At 32.7% G+C, this 5,036-nt stretch overlaps 1 long non-coding RNA gene across 1 annotated transcript; it reads right to left on the reverse strand.

The window, feature by feature from the left end:
* Nucleotides 1-647: 647 nt before the first annotated feature.
* On the reverse strand, nucleotides 648-3,142 carry LOC145790458 (uncharacterized). The gene is made up of 4 exons (XR_014329196.1): nucleotides 2,432-3,142; nucleotides 2,142-2,251; nucleotides 744-1,058; nucleotides 648-670 (listed from the first exon to the last, which is right to left on the reverse strand). It is a non-coding gene; the product is annotated as an uncharacterized LOC145790458 (long non-coding RNA).
* Nucleotides 3,143-5,036: the final 1,894 nt, after the last annotated feature.

The raw sequence follows: 5,036 nt of genomic DNA on the forward strand, positions 1-5,036 counted from the left end.
AAAACAACAAGTACAGGGCAGCATATTATTGAAACAGAAAATAATAAGTTTGTGTGTGTAGATTACAGAATCTAGGCAACAATTTTAAATTACTGAGAAAAAACAAAATCCATTTAATGTCCATGGACTTGCCACCTTCTAAATCTCTCCTTTTAATTTCCTGACCCTCACAAATTAGCATTGTCTAATGCATTTCTTAATAACATTAAGTACACAACAAAGACTTAAAATGTTTATGACCATGCATATCATAGAACTCAACTAGATTGAACCTGAAGCCAATCAACAAATAAGTGAGAAGGAGAAAGCAATCCAACTAGAATGGTTTAGAATGAACCTGAAGCCAATCAATAAATAAGACCAAATAACCCAGTCTACTTTCTATGAGTCTGTGTGCATATTCAATCAATAAGAGAGACAATAATAAAGTATAGTTCATCCAAAGCAATATATAGGCAAACCAAACTAATAAATTCCAACAAGGAAACAAATATAAACTAAGAATAAAATCCTAAAAAAATTCAATTTCATTAATAAAATAAAATTCACAAATAAACTAAAATTAGGGACAGTTCTAACCTTCAATTCAGTAGACTCTATCGTCCTTCTTTCATTGAGTTTGTCATATCTACTTCTTCTTCTTCTTCTTTTCTTTCTTTGATATGTGAATCTGCACTTGAGAAGAAACAAATAACACGAATAAAATATCATATTGAAAATTTCATAATTATCTATTTACTTACTTCCTCGGACGAATGATGACAATTAAACGATGAGGTGTATGCACGGGATTGTTGTTGTGAATGCACACGGGTAGCAGCTGGTGCAACAGGCCCACCCATGGCTTGTTGAGACTCCAATTGCTATATTCGTGCTCGTTGAGCTTATTGGATTGTGCTTTGCATCTCCATTTGTACTTTCCGTTGATTAAGCATAGCATCCATCATCTCCTTCATTTGCATCTCCATTTATGCTTTATATTGGTTAAGTTGCTCTTGGACCTACGTTTGGATGATACGAGTTTGTTCTTGTGATTGCCTATATACGATTCTTCCAAGCTGCAACAGGAGATTATAAATCAGGAGAATAAATTTATGCTACCTGATCTAAATGAACCTATTGAGGATTCCAAATCTGAGGTCTTGGATAGAGTTAGCTGAGACGGATCAAGCATATACTGGTAATCTGTTTTTCCAGATGAACCGAGACAAACATATGGAGGAGGGCATTTATACTTATTTAATAAGTGCTTGCTAACCTTGTTGTAGGATGAAACTGTCCCAGGTTTGAGGTTTGGTAGCATAGAGACAAGTCTAGAGAATGTCACTGGGGCAATGATAGAGAAACTGTCCCAGGTGCAGCGCAGGCAGGATAGGTTGTTGGGGTTTCTATGTGAAAAACAGGAAAGGTAGGGTAGGGATAAGTATGTGTGGGTCCCATAATACCCAACTCATTATCATCCCAAATGGTGAATATATTTATTAGTTCTGGCAACAATGATCAGTTCTAAAAAACCTTTCTTATTTGACAAGCACTAAATTACACTAAATTTCACTCCAAAGGAAGATTACTACAGTTGGTTACCCTTTCTAATTATTTTTTTTGAAAAAAAATATATATATATTTATATGTACTCTTGGGTCGAAGGGGAGTTATAATCAGTGAGGTCTTAGTTCTGTACTTTCCAAGCACGTTAACAGTGTTTTTTCACTTGTACAAAAGTGCTCCAAATAATGAATTTTGGGGTTTGATGTGTTCATACTCTAGATACGTACCCTCGTCAATGTAACATAGATCTTCCTCAATTCCAACAATTCAAACACTATAACCTTGTTCGATGAAATGTTTTAGAAAACTGTTTTAAAAAATATCTTCTGAAAACCAACTTAGGAAACACCAAAAAGTTTCATATTTTCAAAACTGTTTTTGCACAAAAATTAGAAGAATGATTGTTTTCATAATTTTTGTTTCCGGAAACATCAAAAACAAAAACATAACCCAACAAACACTATATAACATTTCATTAATGTGCAAAGAAAACCTAGCAGAGGCTCAATTCTGATGGAAGTGATAACACACTCTTTTTAGTACACAAAGATCTAGGAACAAAACTGTGCAGTAAATCTGTTGTGAAAACTCACTTTGTTTTTGCTGGATAGTGATTTTGAACTATATGAAGCTCTTCAATCTCACAGATCCTCCGGCCACCGCAACATGTCAAGTGAATTCTTTTCAGCTTCAGCTTTTTACCCTGGAAAATGAAAAAATCATCAAGATAATGATCAAACGGCTGTTAAAACTAAGGCCTCGTTTGGGAACAAACTATATTAGTAATTTTTTGGCTTTTTACGAAAAAATGTGCAGAAAAAAAGAGAGTGATGTGACTACTTATAGTGAATATTTGGCTAAAATACTTAATCATATAACTCACTTGGATTTCTCTTGGGGGTTTTCCTCCAACTCCTCTGTTGCTGTTGAATTTAGGGCTGTCATTTTGCCAAACGATTCCTTGGCATCCCCGAAGAAGTCCTTCACTTTATCGAGCACTGTTTTAAGCTCATCTTTTGATGGGAGCTGATAATTGCATTTGGGGTTGAAAGTTATTTTAAAAAACCAAAGAAGGAAAGCAAGAAAACCAACTGACAATCCGATCTGAGTTTGAAGAGAGTGTGTGCAGTAGGAATATGAAAACCAACTTTCATAAATCCAAATTACAAATCAAGATTTGCATATTGGATATACCATCATTCGCATTTTATGCAAGCAATTATCTTACATGGATTCTTCTATTTTCTTTGAAGTACTAGTGTCTATCAGATACGCTTGGATCTTCCAATTTTTACTATGCTTAAAGAAGAAACTTATTAAATTTTCTAACAAAAATTCCACGCTTTTACTAAATTCTATTGAATTTTACATTTCTACATAATTCACATCATTTTATCTAAAAATATTATATAGGGTCTTGCTAACACGTGCCCTAGGACACAAGTAAAAGAAAAATTATTTATAAAATACAAGACACTTTTCACTAACTTTAATGCCCTTTTATTGAAATCAATACATTTTTTAATATTTTTACATATTTTCAAGACACTTTTTATACATTTTCCAACCTTAAAAATGTCTAGGGGGCACTTGTTAGCATTTGCCTATTATATAATATGCATAGTTGTCAAATCGGGATTCGTATCGTGAATCAAAATGATCTCGTATCGAATCGAGAATCGAATCGAATCGGGAATCGTAAAGATTCGGTCACTTCTTCTAAATTATTTAAAAACATATATTTACACATTTAGATGTTAAATATATCTTATGAATATAAAATATTTAAACTTAAATCAATAAAAATGTTATTTTGAATGATAATCACATAGTTTAATAAGTAAGAATTTAACAAACGTTCCTATGTAAGATCACCATCTTACTTTTTTTTCTTTTTTAGATATTTCTTATCAATCATTCTTAATAAAAATAATAACCAAATAGACAAACTATCAATTTCTAAAGTAACAATAGAATGTTATGCAGTGTAATGTATAATTTATAGGGACATTACAACAAGTTTGTAGCAATATTTGAACTCGGTGGCTGACCGCAACACGCGATGCTGCTTAAGTGTTGTCTTCTGTATCTCCTTCTCATCCTGTTTAAATATAAACCACCTGTCAGTTACATATAATTAGACAAATACTCCAGATCTCTAAAGAAATAAAGGAAAATAAAAAGGCACTACTAGGGAATGATCACCGGACAATTTTTTTTATCATAACAAATGAATTCATACATCAATAGTTGAAAAAGAAATGATTTGCTAGTACATAATCTGTTATTTAGGTCATGCTTAGAACTGTGGCCAAAGTCTTGGCAATAGCAGAAAAACCCCCTCCATTGTGTCAATAAAATAGTGACTTAATTAACAGAAAAGTTACAGCAATTTCTTTTCATGCCGCTCATCAGAAAAAAGAAAAGACCATTCATCCAATTTGCTTGGAGAACAAAAATTCTACATGAACAGGGACCAACTTGGGGGAAAAAAATATTTCATAAAACTAGTTTTAGCTACAATACAAAGACAAGCCTACAAGAAATGAATTGATAAAAATAAGGAAATTAAGTCAGTCTAACAACATAGCTGCAGCAAATGTGTTGCATTGAAAAGTCCACATTAAACATAACACCGCATCTAATACTCATACCTAATACATGTAACATCTACAATTGATACATATTTATATTTTCACTCTTATTTCAACTTCAGCTGCCAACATGCGCATTCATTTCATTTATCATTGAAGTAAAACATAAATTACACAATCAATCAATCAATATTATCCCAAAAAGCTAGGACCTTAAACAGCCTTGTAAGTTTATTATAAATTCAAAGTACAGATGACACAAGTTCTCAGTGAAAAGAAAACTTACGCTGTAAAGCTTGGACCTTAAATAGCCTTGTAAGTTTATTATAAATTCAAATTTCATTCAATGTGTTTGGTGTATAAATGGAATGCTTTAATAGATGTCACAAACTTCATAAAGCAACCACAAACACTGTTCTTGAACATCACAACCTTTGACAAAGCTTTGGTATATGGCTCTTTTCAATGCAATCCATACCTTCTATGCAAGAAAATACCGATGGAGATTCACCATAAAATAGAAGATGACAATATGCTGCTAAGCAACAATATACATAAACACACAAGTGACTATATGAAATTAATAAGTTTTTTATCCACAATCAGGGCATTATAATTTTCATTTTATAGCAATCTTCGGAAGCAATTTCAGGTCACAAAATTTCATACCTAAAGATTTAAGTTGAGGGTGTCGAGTACAGGGTTCACAATTCAGGTCCGGATCAGATCCAAACGCCTCATGCCATCATCTTAGTCTAAACAATAACAAAGATATCTCAATTCTCTTGATGAGGCACAAATATGCTACATCAAGACAATGAAAATGGGAATTAGAGTCAACATTTGAATGAGAACTTGAGCATAAAGGTTAATCACTAATCTGAGGCACAACGA

Source organism: Camellia sinensis, chromosome 1 (assembly GCF_055761805.1).
Source record: "Camellia sinensis isolate YWXY chromosome 1, ASM5576180v1, whole genome shotgun sequence".
NCBI classification, from domain to species: Eukaryota; Viridiplantae; Streptophyta; class Magnoliopsida; order Ericales; family Theaceae; genus Camellia; species Camellia sinensis.